At 43.2% G+C, this 18,341-nt stretch overlaps 1 protein-coding gene across 1 annotated transcript in view; it reads right to left on the bottom strand.

Moving 5' to 3' along the window:
• kcnq3 (potassium voltage-gated channel, KQT-like subfamily, member 3) overlaps positions 1 to 18,341 on the bottom strand; it is a 105,579-nt gene that overhangs the window by 25,436 nt on the left and 61,802 nt on the right. The gene's annotated exons all lie outside the window — the stretch shown is intronic.

Here is an 18,341-nt window from a genome sequence, read left to right as displayed (position 1 = left end):
AACACTTCAGGTAAAACACAGAAGAAGAGTAAAATATGGGACCTTTAAAATGTGTCAGAAGATCGAGGCAACTGCAAATTACGTGCATGCCTAGCATTTAAATGGTGCATATTATGGCTCATATTTAACTTAAAATTTAGCATTTTTAAAAAAAAAGGTTTTTGTCGAGGTTTCTCTGAACAAGGCAAATTATCTTGCACACAACTTATCTCAAAACTTGCTGACATCATATCTAAACACAAACTAAGGAATAATTATCCTGTAGGAGTGACAGGCTGAAACGTAGCAACTAGAAAATATCAGTATCCTCTAACATGGCCACCAGGTGAGACAGGAAGTCACCTGACTGAACCTGGTAAATGTGATGTGGTTAAGCAACAGGTGGGTGGTTAGCTGAGTGCTGAGAGCAGCTGTTCACATCAGAGGTGGAGGTCAAAGGGGAATATGGTTGATACCAGCTCCTCTGAAGCTCACTGATTCACATGTTCTAGCTTGTTTCTTTAATCCATTCAAAGACCAAAGTATAAATATGACAATGACATATACTGGACTATTTCCTGGTAAATAATGAGTCAAGAAAAACAGTGTCCCGGGCTGAAACAGCAGCATTCAAAGGTAAACGTTGTCAGTCAGTTAGAAAGCCTTTGCTGGGGGGGGGGGTCATCGTCAAAAACAGTTCACACAGTGAGAGCAGGAGAGAAGTGATGAAACAGCGGCTGCTCCTGCTTCAGTTTGACCGAGTACAGACAGGCCGAGGGTCGTAATGTGGTTGTACTGTGTGTGTAGCCGTTTGTGTATCAGAGCAAATATGAGGAGTTTGGTTAAAACATGTTGGAGCTTCTGAAGCTTCTGCTGAGAAAATGTATGAACTAATTTTCACTTTCACACAGTTTAATCCAGTGTTTTAAAAAGGTGAATGACTTTTACCTGAACGTCTATATTTAGCGCCTTCAAAGTGGAAATTAATTGGATGCACAAATACAAATGGCTATTCAAATGTTCCTGCACACTACAGTACACCCTGGCTGAAATCCACTGGAGTCTGGGGTTAACAACCCTGCTATGATATATGATGCAGATCCACACTGAATAAACTCAACCAGCCACGGAGCCGCACAGCAACACCTCCAATTAACATTTGGCCAGCGCTCCGTGTCCAATATCCTCCACCACCGGCTCCGGAAAAAACTTATTCTGTTCGCTCTCAGCTCGTTCACACAGCTCAGGCCTGACGGGGCTGTCAAAGCCCTCGGAAGTGCAGCTCATCCAGGAGATGGGACTGGTGCACTCTGGGCAGTTCAGTGACTCACAACGCTGAGCATGGAGACACTTTACAATACATTTCAGTGCATGAGAACCTGAATCCTGCATCATTATGAAGCTACTGACTGTCACAGTTTACTGCAAAACAACAGATGCTCAACTAATGTCCAGCTCATGAACGGTTTATATGTGCTAGAGAGAGAAATGGTGCATTTTCCATCTTATTTTGGAGGAATTCAGTAAATAAATCCAGGATTTGGGAAAATTAACCAAAAAAAGAACAGAAAATAGGACCTGTATCATTTACCCATTGGTCATTATATTGTCTGCAGTATTCCAGGTTCATTTTCTAACCACACTTGCTCTGATCTTTGTTCACTGATTGACAATAAAGACAGAAAAGTGCTCATCTGCATCATCTGCATCGCCTTCAGTTAATACTCTGCTAAAAGTGAGCAGCAGTGAGTGGTGCCTGCAGAGGCCTGAGACTGAGACTGCAGCCTGAAAAGAAAACCTGCAGACACTACTCAGGGCTGAAAGACGCAGCTGAAAAATATGTTTTTTAGGGGGTTAAAAAATAATTGAATCCAATTTGATTTATAATATCTTTTAATCTACAGTTAATATATTGTCCTAAAAAGATGCTGGAATTATGTGTTGGTCAAAAATAAGAGTAAAGCACAGTTCTGATTCTACAAAAGGTACAAATACAACTACTATAACGTATCAGGTGTTTACAGAGGAAACACAGTATTATAAGTAGAGTTACAGTAAATAAGTAGAGTTTTTTCTGCTGTTGTCTTGTCGCTCCACTGTGACTGACAGAGACGAGCCTGTTGACTCGCCCCACGTGTCCACCTCTCTCTGGGACAGGGTTTGTGTATTTTTGTGTTTCTTTGACTTAATGCTGTTGGCATTAAAAGCTCTTTCAGACACCTCCGTACAATTACAAACACAGCTTTTGTAAAATAACTATAATCATTAACTTGTAGATCTAAAAAACTATTGATTGTCTCTTCAGCCTCCTCCTCCCGAGTCTACGTCCTGAATCATTCATGGCCTGTTGTGTTGCCATTAAGCAGTGTTGACATCTGTGAGAAGTTGAAGTTATCTGAAGTGCTGCACAAACATAACAGCATCAATATTTTACAGCCAAACAGCCTGGAGACTTTTACATAATTCACCTGAAGGAAATGATAGTTGAGAGTTAGCGGACGCCTCTTGATTGATGTCTGAGACGTGTTGCTGGTTTGTGTCAGTTTTCGTGTGTCTCTTCATGTGTACGTTGATTCCTAAAGGAATCAAATCATGCGTTTGACCAGATTTCCTGTCCCCTAAATTAAATCAAAGCATTTCTCCTCAAAGTGATCTAGAGGACAGAGATAATCCCGGAGCGAGCAGAGGACATCGATGTTAACTCGATATGATCCAACAGATACTGATCTGCAACACCGTCAGCTTCCTCCTCTGCTTCAAATAGTTTGTTCAATAAGGCACACGGAGCGATGTCGATGCACATTAGACCTGAAACATCAAGAGGAGCCAGGCGGAAATCAAAGGGTGGGACGGGACAGTGGGGTGTTCACACATCTTTGAATCCAAGTCTTCTGAAGAGGAATTTAAATTCTAGGATAAACATCAGCCATAAGGAGATATAAATAAGTCCAGAGTGCCAAAACCAGAGTCACACACACACACACACACACACACACACACACACACACACACACACACACACACAGAGCTACAAACAGACCCCCTCAGGCAAGTCCAGGTCGAGTCTGAGTCTAATCTGGTTTACAGCCCGTCAGTCTTTTTGAACAGCACAGAGTCTGGTGATATCCAGAATGTTTTAATATATCATTATATTATTTTTATTACCAGCTCACAACATGACACTTGGATGCAGTTAAAATGTCAACTGCAAATCACACCTCATGTTTTCATGTGGTAACTTAACTCAAAATATTTTGAGACACTATACAAAATACAGTAGGAAGCCATTAAAGGAAAGCTGTAATGCAGCTTTCTAAATGTAATGTGTGCTGTCCTGAGATGCTTTAATAATTTAATGTTTACCATAATGTTGTTGATGATGTGAAGCTAAACTAAAACATCATCATGTCTTATTCTCCTGTACAAAGATAAACTTCTTCACCCCAGAACAGCCACAGTCTCACTGCTGGACATAAGGAAATGAGATTTCACAACTACAGGCAGATGGGAAGGAGAGCTGGGGACTCATGACCTGAAGTAACCTCACATTCATCTTCTCCCTCTGGTCATCAGGAGCAGGTGAGGAGGAGGATGGAGTTTATCACATCCTCCAAACACTGGAAGTTTCCATCAATAATGTATAATGTAAAAACATAATGTAAAAAACAAAAGGCCAATGAAACCCTGCTGCTTCTGAGACAGTCCACCAAGCTTAAATTAGTCCAAAAATTTAGAAATAAAAAAAATGATCCATGAAAATGGATAATGTCAAAAACAATCCAGACAGTAAGCGGTGTACCTGTCCTGAGGTGACCTCTACACCTCCCACCATCACCACATTAGTCTGACTGTGGTGTACAGTCAGACGGTGTAATGCTGTTTGATGCTATCACTGCAACACTCCATTACCTGCTATTGGACAAATAAATGAAGCATGGAATCCAATCTGCGTTGTGATTGGCCATCCAGGGGTTTCTGAGCAAGACACCGCAGAGAAACTTTTCTTTCCATCCATTTTCTCTGGGTCGGGATGAAAGAAGTGAAGGGTTCGGTTTGTGGGTCTCAACTCGGAGGCTCAGGTGGAATTAGTGAAGATAATGGAGCTTTTTTTTGTCATAGTGGGAGATTTACAGTTGAGAGATTTCAGAGGAAAGTGGTTCTTTGCTTGAACGAGGTTAGAGACCAAGTTTGGTAGCAGCTATTTCCACAAGAAAGAGGCTGTGATGGAAAGAAAGAGGGGAGGGCCTGACGTCATCAGTCACAATAATCTGCTCAAAATAACTGAATCAAACTCTTTAAAGGACAGAGGGGGATTGAAACGTGAATGAATTGGTCAAATCAGACTAAAATCATCAAGCTGAGTGGTTCTAACTCCTGAAACTGCATCTGCACCAGCTCAGCAGCAACAGCAGCTCTTCACAAAAAGATGTGCTGCTCCACTGAGGCGAAGAGACACTTCAGGTCACAGTTACGTTGGTGAAGTGTGAGCTTTCAGTGATCTCACAGTCAAATCACTTAAACTCGCCTCAACTTAAAGCAGCTACAACTGATGTTTTCATAATGAGAGAGTCTGTGGTAGTGATGAACCCACACAGAATCAGCTCGCCTCCGTTTTACAGTTTCAGCCCATTAGGACACAACTTTACTCCTCTGGTTCACTCTCATAGAGCTATCGCCGTCCTCTACCTGCAGCGCAGCAAGCAGCAGAGCGACACAGTCAGAGAGCAGCTGCTGAACTCAGGGGAGCATTTAGCAGCTGAAGAGCCAGATGTTTCCCTCTGAAGGTGGAGGAGACCAAACACAGAGCAAAAAGAGAGGGAACACCAGACACAAACATGACTCCAAATTAACGATCATGTTGCTCTGGTGTGGAAATTAGTTCATCAAACAAGAGACTTAAAAAATATGTAACTAATATTAAGAAATAACTAATACAAGCAACAATGATATATGACAGTGGTTCTGAACATTTTCCAACTCATGGCCACTTCTTGGTGGCCCACATCTGACCCCAAGCTTTTTGTCTTAATGATAATGATCGAACATTCAGGACTGAGCTGAAAGAAGGGGAGGTCACTGTCTCTTGACTCTGTCCTTTTAACTCTTCCTGTTGCTCACCAGATAACCACTTCAATGCTCATACTAGTTTATCATGGATGTAATCCTTCAGTGAACAATCAGACTGAGTGTACGATGTGATGACAACATAAAACTTCCTATCACTGGTTTATCACAGCAACAGGTCTTAATATTAGAACATAGACAATGACAGCAGGTTTTAAACATTATAAACTTTAATGTTTTTAAAGATCATTTTGTTTTAAAACATTTAGAAATGTTATTTATGTTTAAAAAAAATAAAATAAATATATATATATATATATATATATATATATATATATATATATATATATATACCTACATATATGTATATATACAAGATATATAGAACAAATTCCTCTAATTTAAACACCTGCCCTTATTAGTTATTTTTAATTGGTTGATATGTTTGTTTAAGCTTGTATCCAGCCTCGGACGGATGCTTTAATCTGTTATTAAAGGTCATGTGTCAGTAATGATGAGAGCAGCCCACCTCTCCCTCTCCATTAATCCACTTTCCATCCCTCAGCCCAGCGGAGGCTCAGTCCTGCTGGGCTCCCCGGTGCTGATACCACCCCTGAGGATTCCTAACAACCAATTTGCCGGCGAGATTCAATAAAGAGAGTGCAGACGATGCAATTCTGACAGTTAATTTGCTCAGCGATATGCAAACATTGGTGGGAAAGGACAGCAGCGGCGCACTGTTAATGACTGCAGTCACAAGGACAAGATGAGAGATGGTGATCTTTATCCAGCCGAGGATCTGAGAAGAAGCTCGGAAGCAGCTTCACAACGCGATGGCAGTCAGTCGGTGCAGAGGTGGAATGAGTCCAGCTTCACCTTTAAATACCTCAAGGAAAAATCACGTGGGCCACAGATTAAAAAACTTAGTCCACAGAGAGCTAAAAATCATTTAATCAGTTTCAGTCCAACCTGAACTGATCTGATTCATTGAATGACCTCGAAACACAAAACAGCTAAATCTGCTGCGGCTCTTGTGATGTTAAAGACAAGCTCAGCGCTCTGAGGGTTAGTTAACCCGGTGAAGATGCTGCATCATTCTCTCAGGATTATTATTTCAAATGTTGAACTGGTTTTAATTTTTATTCTACCCATAAGCCTCTGCTGCTCACTGCTATGTAAACCACAAGATAACATTGGACAAGATTTTTTTAATTCAAAAAAGATTCCACCACACCTGCTTTAAATTCATCCAACCTCAATTTTCACCATCAACAGGCCAGTTCCACATCTGGACTCAGACAGGCCTGGGGTTGCGTTCAGAGTTGCAGGGGGGTTAAGAATGGGGACGTCTGACTAAAAATAATCTGTTAGACCCTGAGTTAGAAACTTGCTCACTTGATGTGAAAATAAATCAAACATCTTTGCTAAAATTCAGAAGCCTTAAAAAAACACAGTATTTCAAACTACTGTTAGTTTTCTGTCAACTTCTATTTACTTATTTTGGTTTATTTAAAGACATTCTAGTGTGGTCATTACTGTTATTACTTTTAACCAGTCGAGGAGCCTCCGTCCATGACTGTCAGTCTGAAACTCACTTCTTTTTATTAACTTCTTTTGGGACTCTTTCAGAATAAAAGACGATACTTATTAGATAGTTGTTTTTCATTGGCTGCAGATGATGATCACTCATCACCTCACTTCCTGTTCTGATCTGGCCGCTGCACACGTCTCCTTCCGTTTGACACCGTTGCGGCTGCACCGCCTCACGCTGGGCTTTACCTTTACTGACCGTTTGACAGATGGATTATGTAGGTATTTATTTATCTTGGGCGGAGGGCGGGCTGCGCCCTGTCATTGATCTGGAGTCAGCTCTCATCTCATGGGACAACTCCAGTGACCCCAACGCTCCACCTCACAGCAGGTCAGATTTGCAGGCCTCCGCAGTGATCCCGACAGGAAACCGTGTTGCGAGTGATGGATTTCTCCTCCAGCAGCACTTCCCTCCCCCCACCGTCCTCCACCTCCCCCTCCCCCTGCCTCCTGCTGTGGGAAAAGGGATATTGAGGCTGTGATTTGGGATTTGCTGATCATGCACAACACGAGGTTTGACCGGGAATATCCTCATCCTTGGACGTGGTGGCTGCTGAGCTGCCGATCAGAAGGATGCTGACAGCTTCACTCTCTTAGCGCAGGAAGGGTTAAAATATTTAAAGTGTATTTTCTATTTCATCGGACTGAACATTTAACCACATGAGTAGTTTCAGGGTTCGGAAATGAATCAAATGAGTTCAGGTTGACTCAACATTGTGTTTCTACATATGGTTTTTGTGCAGATGTTTTATTTGTGAAGACCAACCGAACATCTGGAGGTGATCAGATCTCAGCCCGGTGTGAAGGAGGTGTGTGAACACAGTCTGGTCACAGTCTTTCAACCTGGATTATACACAAATAACTGAATATTGTGTCTTTGTTATCTTTTATTTAACGTGCTTCAGAAGGATTTACTGTAACTGCAGCAAACTACACCAACCTGCAAAGACACAGGCTCGATCTCCGACTGACGTTTGAACAGAACAAATGAGGTCGTTAGGCGAACTAATGTGACGACACATTAGAGCCAGTTACGGAGCATTTGAGAGAGAGAGAGAGAGCTTCTTCATGATGAGCTCGATCTCCCACTGTAGCATCTACCTGTTGGGTAAGTCACTGGAAGTTGAAGGGGGAGTTTGGGGTTTTAGCAGCTGATGTGAGTGTTGGATCATCAAGCTTCGTGGCCTTGGAACGAGCCAATCAAATTGACTCTTACAGTCCCTCCGTTGAGTCATCATCCGTGGCCCCCGCGGCCTCCTGGGACAAAACTCAGCGGTTGGAGGAGATCAATGAGGCTCTCTTTTAATCTCTCCTTCTGTGTCTGCTCAATAAAGATTTATGGGAGTTCAGTGCAGTCGTCTGTGATGTGAACGAGGACGTCACTCAGCGAATAACTGCAGCGCGTTTAGAGGGAGATCAAAGTTTTCAGGCTGGTCCTGTTTCTGGTTTAGACGAGATGAGCTGAGCTGATCTGCGAGGTCGCACAGAGAGAAAACCTGACATGTAAAATCAGAACATTACAGGAGAACAATTACACATGTCAACTCAGATTTACTGTAACTTAGAAATTTAAACCTGATAAATTCAAAGCCTAAACTTTATAAGTTAAAAAGCCAAACTCTAAACTTTATTGTTGCCTGGAAACTTTGACTTTCTTTATACTTTTTTTTGTCTTTACACTGCACTCACACAGTTATCTCTAATCAAAAGAAAGTGCTTTAGTAATTTTATTTCAATATTGGTACAAAGGAGGAAACCTCATCCTCATCCATCCATCAGGGCGGACTGAAACAATATCTCAGGCCCATCAGACCTTCACTGCTAACTCCTATAACAGGTACCAGACTGGTTACAGTTATTTTAAAGTTATTTTCTGGGGCAGCTTTGATGCCTTCATTTGATATGGAAAGTGGAGAGAGACAGGAAATATAGGAGAGAGATTAGAGCAGTGACATGCTCAGTATGCTCATATGGTATGTGTTTTAGCCATGTTAGCCATTACATATCGTCACAGGAGGAAGTGGAGACTACACAGTCATAGAACCAACAACCCTCTGATACGACCCAGAGCAGTGTCTCCTGAAATAGTGTCGCTATGGCAGCAAGCCTACTGGATCTTGGTTGTCATGGTTACAGTAATAAACACATGGACTAAACTGAGAGTGGCATACCCACCTTTATTGCCATGGTTACTGTAATAACAGTCATGTCTTGGTTAGGTTTAGGAAAAGATGGCGATTTGGGTTAAAATAAGGGACGTCCTCAACATTGGAGGATCTTCGTTGTCATGGTTACAGTAATAACAATGAACAGTCATGGATAATAGAAACAACATAAACTGCTACTTTCTCTCTCTCACTCACATCTCTTCAGTTTTCCGCCCGCTCACTAACACTTATCATTGACGGCCATTATTAAAGGCAGACACAGTGTAGACAGCAGGGCCGCCAGCTCGCTGCTGCTCGTTATATCTTCCCTGCACGGTACCGTCTGTCTAAGACGTCAGGAGCCGTCAGGTCGAGATGTTAACCGTCTTTCTTCAGTCGCCTTTAATCAGACAGGTTCATCCATTAATTTCTACAAGAAACACAGCAGCCTCAGCTTTCGTCTCGCAGTCAGCTTCGCTGGGGGGAAACCACAGGTCGAGGGAGAGCAGGAGCGTTTTACAGACTGAGGAGCTCTGGTGGCTGAAGCACGTTTGAGGCCTCGTTAAAGTAAAACCTTTCTGAAAGTCACTGTGGTGAAACAAACTCCTGTTCTCCGCCACGCTGGGTCATAACTTGTCCTGCGCTTCATCCTGCTGCTGATACAAGGCGACAGTCGGAGAAATGGAAACAGCACACACAGATCAATCACCACGCCGGCTCATTCTGTCTGCGATCGAACCGCTCGGCTCTAACGGGCCAATCAGAGCAGCGGAGGCCCAACAGGAAGGGGCTTTTATTTCTAAATCTCACAGTTCAGAACAATTTAGGTCCATTAAGCTGAGCTTTCAGACAACACGACGAGCTAAGGTGGCACGTTGTAAACTTGAGACAAACACGTGGCGGTCCAGAGCGATCCAGATCCATCAGCTGTTCCTGTCCTCTGCTTGTGTGACTTTTCCCTCAGTTTGCATCTGCAGGGGGGACTGACGCACCTGGTTGACCTCGTCTTTGGGGAGTTCAGGTCCAAATCTCAAATCCTGAGTGCTAATTATCTTAGATTTCTTGGCCGTATAATTAGGGTCATTCAAAAGAAAATGAGGTTCAGTAACGCCTGTCTGCCCCCACGCTAATGGAAGGAAAGATGAGGAAGACAAATATGGCTGCCAGAGTCACACCTCAGTAAAATCTAAATGTTTCTCAACTGAAATGGAACGAGGACACGAAGGATCTGACGAATGGTTGGACCAGATTCTGGAGATTCAAATGTTAGTTTTTATAATGTTTTCAGATCAGGTGAGGAAGGAACGGAGGGAAGTACAACCCAAGGGGAGCGAAGGAAGACAGAGGACGAAGAGAGGATGAAATAAAGGACAGAAAGGACAGAGGGGACGAAAGAAGAAGGAGGAAGGAAATTAGTGACAAAGGAGAGGAAGAATGTCAGAAGCGCTATAAAAGGAAAATAAAAGGCCAGAACCTGAGAGAAAGAAAGAAAGAAAGAAAGAAAGAAAGAAAGAAAGAAATGAGATGAGGGAAAAGCAACAAAGGAAAGGAATAAGGAGTGAAGGAAACAGTAAAATCAGAATGAGTAAAGTAAATGTGGTCTCTCTATCTGAATACTGAAGTACAGCACTGGTTTGAAGTCCTCAGTAACTTTGACCCGTGGCATTATGGGTATTATGGCCATCGCTCACTTATCAATCAATACTGTTCTCCTGACACTGCACTCGTTCATCAATCAGCCGCCGCTCGCCGTCACACCCGTGGCCTGTTTTGAAGCTATTTGCAGTAAAATGGTTTGATGATGAAAAATCACACTATTAGGCGTCCCGAGGGAGTCGGGGGGGGGGGCTCTCACTCACTCCTGCAGCTTTTTAATGAGCAGCCATTTGTGTTTGTTTACTGCAGTTATGAAACCAGACTTATTGACCCAGTTCCAGAGCCGTGAATTATCATCACCGTCTGCGGGGAGCGAGCGTCACGGCGATCAGCTGTCTCCGAGAGGATGTGGGGGGAATGAAAATTAATGTGATGTCGATTGGGTTTCATCCCGTGGTGGTGAGGGGGGGGGGGGGGGGGCTTTTGATACAGCAGGTACCCTCCATGTTTCTGGTATCTGTTTATTTTACATCCTGCACCTGTGCCGACACATTTTCCTTCACACCACGGAGGGAAAGTGAAACCTCACATATTAGGATATCACTTATCGCAGGTTTCATTTATTAAAATCATTTTTTAATATCCTTGACGTCAGTACATGTTTACCTGACGCCAGTGAGCATGAATCATTGACACACATTGGCGTAAACGTTTATGTTAATCTGCTGGAAGCTGTGTATGAACAGTGCATGCTGGGTGTTTTTCGACGGCTGATGTATCTGGAGGAAAAAGACGAGGGGTCAGAGCCGGATCTGGCTTTGCCCAGTCAATGCTGATTCTGCGCTTGGATCGGACCAAATCCCGATCCCGCTTCACAGCATTGCTAAAAAAAAACAAAAAACATGACCCTGAACAGATTATCTCCATCGATGATTCTCAATGTTCTCAACAACACATCTCAGCTTTATCCATTGGCTCCCTCTCACAGCCTCATGGGAGCTGTAGTTCTTGGATGCCACTGAGAATAACAGTGGTTTTATCTTTGTTTAAGTGGCAAGATCCTCAGATTTTACTGTCTGGTACAGCTGTAGGTTCTCAACTGTGCTAATTCATCCTGATATATAGACACAAAACTTGTTTTATTATGACAAATCAGATGAGAAAATGTACCGTTTGTAAAATGCTAGCTAGCAGAGGCTACAAATACAGCAATAGGTGTCTCTGACAGGTGTGTTGACCCATAACATCAAATCCCTCAGCGCTCATAACCCTGCGCTTGGCCCTCAGCATCTTCTTCATCTGATGATGGATATCAACTGTTTGGATGAGGCACCACACACAGTTACATACGTTCAACAGTCCACAGCTTTGTAATTCGGCAGGGCCTCCAAAGAGCCAGGACCTTTTCACTCAGCGCATGTGATCAGCAGAGAGCCTGACTGGGTCTCCAAGGGTTTCGCCTGCCAAAGGCTGTAATTTGTCACCTGAGTGCCCTTGAGGCCGGGGAAGCCATTACCGGCTTGGCAGGGAGAAGGTGTAAGCAATCAGTGTCAGCCGGCCAACAGCGCCGTTCATTAGCACGGATATGCCTCAGCTCGCTAACTCTGAGGTCCGACTGTCTGACTGTCCCTTTGTCTGACTGTTTGTCTGACTGTCTGTCTGATCATTGTCCAGTTTACTGTTCACCTCTTGTGAGTGTTTATTTATCCGCTGTATAACAGGCTCTAAATTTCCCCAATGAAACAAAAAATATTCCCACAATGCAATGCTCCACAATTAAAAAAATTCAAAATGCACCAGTCTCTATGTTCAAAACGATTATTAAAACTCACATCTATGTGTCCCCCGTTCTGCTTTTACTGTGTTTTGATGTTTTTCAGAAATGAAGCATTTCAATCATTCATCTTTTATCTTGTGTGTATGAAAACAAAGCAGGTGGGTGTTTATTTAATTTCCACGGGCTGAGGATAAATGTCATGTGTGGTTAAGGTTTTATATACATATATACACACACACACACACACACACACACAAATATATATATATATATATATATATATATATATATATATATATGTATATATACATACATATATATGTGTGTGTGTGTGTATATGTATGTATATATGTATGTATGTATATATACATATACATATACACATATATATATATGTGTATATGTATATATACATACACACACACACATATATATGTGTGTGTGTGTGTGTGTGTGTGTAGGATCAAAACAAGCACAGATTGAGGTCTGAGGAAAATGTTTCCACCCTGAGAGACAGATGTGGAGAGCGGGAGAAGGAGTCAGGCTTGTCTCATTTCCAGGAACAGATTAGCCACAGCACAGCAGACGATGATCTGTTTTCTACTAAATATTGATTTCTTTGGCCTACGGAGATAAATCACAGCCTCGTCTGGGTCGCTCAGCTTAGTTAGCCTCTAATTCAACGTTCATGTAAACAAACCATTCCTGTCTGAATCAGGTCAACAGTGTAGGAGCTGTTGTAGACGTGTATTTAGAGCTCAATTATCACAGCTACTACAGGCCTGATTTATCTGAATCTTATCAGCTGAAATCAGTGGTGAGAGTTCAACTCCCGACCGGCCTCTCTGCTGTGTCTCAGTCGTAAAAGTGTAAAATGCCCAAAAAATAACCTTAAAAAAAAAAAAAAAGTGTTTTTGTCTTGCAGCAAAAGACAAGTTTAATCATGAAAGAGGGAAGACGTCTTCATCACAGAGAGCGGGGCTCCTGTGAGGGGCGGGAGGGGACACTCAGCCCTCACAGATCGGCTCATTAACGGACACTTCTCTACAGTCAGTGGCCGCTGTCACTCACACTCAGTCTTTTCTCTGGCAGAGCAGAGGCTCATTACGGAGCAAAGAGGCCTCACGTCCACCTGACAGCGCTGGAAATCACCGCGCTCTGACCTTGGCCGGTCGGGGTGGCTGGCGCTCGGAGGCACGCTCATTAATCCTGGAGCTCAGTGGACACGCAGCGCCGCTCCGGCCGAGTACAGTAGAGGCGGGTGACGCAGATGGACAGGAAGCAGCAGGGCTGCGAGGAAACGGTCAGACGTATTAAAGGAAAGAGGACGAGGATGGTGTGAGCCAGAGATGATGAGAAAAAAAAAAAAAGAACTGACGTGGAAACTGTGTCAGCAAATGTATAAAATGATGAAGGAAGCTTGACGTCCTCTGTTGTTTAACGTGTCACTGTAACAGTACATGTTTACAACTGTCCCACCCTGAAGCCAGGGGCCTTACAACTTCTACACTGTTTCCTACAAAACGCCATCTGTCAGAAGAACGGCTGACACCTAGAAACAACTGCGTTTGTCCAATCAGCTCGGTCCATGACATGAATGAAGCCCCCTCCCATATTGTGACCTCGTGTTCGTGCTCCGTCTCAGTCTCTTTCAACACATCACTGAAGGTGCTTCTAGACAGTTTGCAACATGTGCTTTGTTAATTGTGTCGTCTTGTTAACAATTTAAACTACAATCTGCTCTGTTTAGTGATGTGTGGTCCAAGCTGTCCGCCCTGCTGCTGTCCATTCACAGGACATGGACGCTCGCTGGCTGTATAGATGTATATCTATACATATATATATTATATATATTTATATATATATATTTTATATATATAGAGATTTTTTTTAACCCTAACCCTAAACACACAGATGTTTACTTTCATAAAAATGTAGAAATGAGAAGCAGCTAATTTTTTTTTTTTAATATTTAAAAAGCTTCAACCTGTGAATTTTTAATCAATTGATAATCTCACTCTAGTTGATTTTTCCCCCCTTCCTGTATAAACTGGGCTCATTAGAAAACAGAAATGTATTATCTTTGTGTTTGTTATTAAATGTGTGGTTTTGTATTAATGAGGTGCTGTATCATCGCCCCCCCCCCACCTTCATCCCGCTGAGCATTGGATGACATGCATTGTGCGTCTCCATGGCAACAGCTGCTGATTCCACTCTCACTGGAGCATCCCCTCTGTCTCAAAATCACCATGGCGACTCCTGCTCACTCGCCCCCCCCCCCCCCCCCCCCCCCCCCGTCAGTTCTGCCAGGGATCACCAGCCATACCTCGTCCGCGGGTGTTTCCATGGCGATGCTCCATGTCAGCTGCGCCGCGGGGTGAGCGGGTTCAAGGTGCGGCGCAGTGCGGTGTGATGCGATTGGCCGCTTTTTAAAAGGGGGGGGGGGGGGGCTGCTAAGCAGGGGGGCGAACAGAGAATCAACACTCAGCCCTGCACGTAAATACGCGTTAAATTACACCGGAGCAACAGCTGCAGAGTGTCCGTCTGCTCTGCCGTGTGTCCTGATGTTGAAGGTTCAACAGTTTAAAAGACGAAAATATTCAGTTTACTCTCATGTTTGATAAAGAAAAGCATCAAATCCTGACACCTGAGGTGACATTTCTGCTTAGAATCAATCAATCAATCGTTTCAATTCTGTTGCAGCTGTAAAGACCACAAATATGTTCAAGTGATTAAATATATTAGTTAAGAACAAAAAAGACTTTTCTGATCTGCAGGATATAAGTTATAGTAGTCAGGTAGAAATAAATATATGCAGTGATTGTATTTTTGTAATATTTCTTATCTACTGTATATATTAAATATAGCATCTTAAAAATATAAATACGTAGATGAGATAAAGCTAAGGAAAATTATGTGTAGCCAATATACTGTGAATAAATGCAGGTATATGATAGGTATTATGGATATAATAGATTTTAATAAATTGAAATAGAAAATATATACATGTATGTAACAGCATATTTTATAAAATACCCCTTTTTTTAAGACATCTTATATTTCATATATACAACAGATAACATGTCTCTACTACTGTTCCTTTGGCTTTTTCTTGACTCAATTTTAAAATGACACTGATGATGGTCATGATGTGTATAATACTTGACAAACTGCAGTAGGTAAGGGTGATAAATCAGTGATATTGTTCTAACATTCCCGTCACAGCTACCACCTGAACTGGAGAACTGACCTCCAGCAGCGGATGGAGGCCTGCGGTGACCCGGCGTGACCTCAGGCCAGCGGCAGCCAGCAGGCCCCGGGTGTGACTGACAGCTTCTGAACCCCCGACTCTGTCTTTGTCTCCATCAGGTCGCACCAAGGCACTGCCTCTGATCCTCGGTCCTCAGAGCGTCTGCAACGCTGCAGCTAGCGGAAATGCTCTGTTCTGATTGGCCGGAAGAACGAAGAGCAACTAATCACAACGTCTTGTTTGGAGACGGACCCCCACCTTCACAGCATGACCACATCTCCTAGAAATTACGTTTCTACACAACTTAACTGCAGCAAATATGTGTGGTTGGAAATGTAATTTAATAAATGAAACCCCACATGTATTATTATTAATAATTATAATAATAATAATTATTATTATTATTATTATTATTTATAAAGCACTTTTCAAGGCACTTTTTCACAGGCAGTGGCAGCTGGAGCCATTTCTAGTTTGCTCCATGTAACGTGATGCTGTATGTGCAGCCAGTAGAGTCCAGTGTGTGAAGTATTAATTGCTTTCTATTGTGAAGGTGCACAGTGACTCTTCCTCACTGCCTTTAATGCTGCTGCAGTTCTCTGACCTCGCTGCCACGAGGCTCAAATGTCAGGACGTTTGTTTCAGTCCTGACAGAGACGTACACGGTTCACGTGAAGGAGGCGGTCCGGGTTTCCGTCCGCCTCAGTCTGTTGAGTTATTGAATTGAACTCTGGGAAAATGAGGTGAGAGGTTCTAAGGTCTCTCACCCCCCACGGCTCTGCTTTCAGCCGTCAGTGAGGACGATGAGGTTTGGATCAGTGCTGAATGAAGGTGGTTTTGTGAATCCCGGGGCACGATGGTTTTCAGTTTACCTGCTGTTGCATCAGTAATATTCTTTTCCAATCCTCCATAAAGATAAAGTGGATGATGTGTTTTTCCCTCTGTGTGAAGCTACAGGTCCAGACATGGTGCAGTATATTTTCTTGTGTTGTATCCTGAAGGCGAGACCAGCGACCAGCAGGAACCTGTTTCCCGCATCGATGGAGCGCTCTCGCCCGGGGTCATCCAGGGATACGACCGACCCCCTCAGCTGTGAAGGAACGAAAACGCTGCCAGAGCTGTTTGTGTTCTCATTTTCAAGACTGAAAACGCCAGTTTATCACAACACAGAATCTTTTTACATTCAGCCCAAGAGAGAAGATATTAAAGGCACTGGTTTGGATCCTGAAGGTGTGATGATGCAACCATCAGGAAGCTGTTGTCCCCGTTTGCTTGTAAACTCTCTGCAGAGCGCTGAGGTGCATGAGGCAGCTGCATTAAACAGTCGCTGTGTTTGTCAGAAAATATGGCAAAGCTGAATATATCACACTAAAACTGAATGTAGTCAGATCTGGTCTCTGTTAGTCCTGTTGTCCCCGTTCACTCTTTTATTTTGACAGCAACACAGTGACCTGCAGCATCTTGTTCCTTCTGATACTTTACTGTGACATTTTATAGAGTAAGACCCTTAAATACCCCAGAACAAATGCTGACATCAGTCGTGCATCAGGTTCTGGATACACGACCATGTTAGCAAACATGGAGCGGTTGCTGATACAGTGTGTTTCCAGCACACACACTTAACGACACTCAGGAAATAAACGAACCGGTTTCTAACCCGAACAACCAGCAACCCTCTGATACCACCCACAGCAGCGTCTCCTGAAACATCGCTACTGCAGCAGGCCTACTGGACCCTGGTTGTCATGGTTACAATAATAAACTGCAGACTGTACTGCGTGTACCGTGTACCTACCTTTGTCACCACCGTTACTATAGTAACAGTCATGGTTTGGTCAGGTTTAGGAAAAGATGGTGATTTGGGTTAAAATGAGTACTTCCTCAACATTAGACGATCTCTGTTGTCATGGTTACAGTAATAACAATAGAAACAACATAAACTGCTACTGTCACATGGGAATCGAACACCACTCTCCTGGGTCATATTCATCCATCCACCCCAACCTCCTCCTGACGTGGACTTTGTCGCTCTATAACTACTTTTCCCTTTGCTCCTGTCATCATCACTACGACCACTAGATGTCGCCTAGCAACAGAACCTAACGACGGGTCATAGTAACCTGCTGACAGACGACCTGTGGGCTCGTCAGAACAGAACTGATTAGTTAGTTAGCTTGAGTGGAAGAAGCCTTTACTCCATCCGTCCTTTATAATTAATACTTCCTCTCCTGGAACAACGAGCCCCCTCCCCTCCGTGTTGTGGAAAGCAGCCATTCACCCTCAACTATTGTTTCACAATTAAAAAACAAAACTTGTTCAATGTTAAAATGAAACTTTAATTAAGTTAAATCCGCATAATGAGACTGAAAAACAGAATGAAAGACAGAAATATGGAGGAATGAAGTTGTTTTAGGGATGAAGTTTACTTTTAATTGTCATAGTAACGGTTCACATGAACCTAAATACAGAACCCCAGCCACATGATAACCAGTGTTCACATGTCGGCTGCTCATGTTGTGGATGAAAGCTCCACAGGAAATCTAGTAAGTGGACTTTTCAAACTACAATTCTGAAGATCTGAGCTCGATAAATGAAATGATTTGAAGGAAATAAAAGGTGAAACTTGAGGATCAGAGGTCTGGTCACGTTCATTAGACCATGACAGTAAAGGATCACATGTCTGAGCTGATCTTCACTCTGAGTCAGCCTGGCTGGTTCTGGCCCAGATGGACTCTGGGTGTAATCACACATAAATAAACCCAACTGTTCCCGCCGTGCTGAGACCTCAGCTGACGACCCAGAGACGCCCTCGCCCGCCGCCGTCTCGCTCCGATTTATGACTCCGCATCCAGTCTGTGAAAAAAGCTATTTCTGCTGCTTTTAACAGTTTATTTCCCATGATAACCACGCGCATATATCACACTCGCCGAGCCACGAG

Source organism: Trachinotus anak, unplaced genomic scaffold (assembly GCF_046630095.1).
Source record: "Trachinotus anak isolate AG129_WGS33_773 ecotype Australia unplaced genomic scaffold, CSIRO_AGI_Tana_v1 ptg000012l, whole genome shotgun sequence".
Classification (NCBI taxonomy): domain Eukaryota; kingdom Metazoa; phylum Chordata; class Actinopteri; order Carangiformes; family Carangidae; genus Trachinotus; species Trachinotus anak.
Note: the sequence above shows the minus strand (reverse complement) of the source record. Positions and strands in the feature narration are given on the sequence as shown.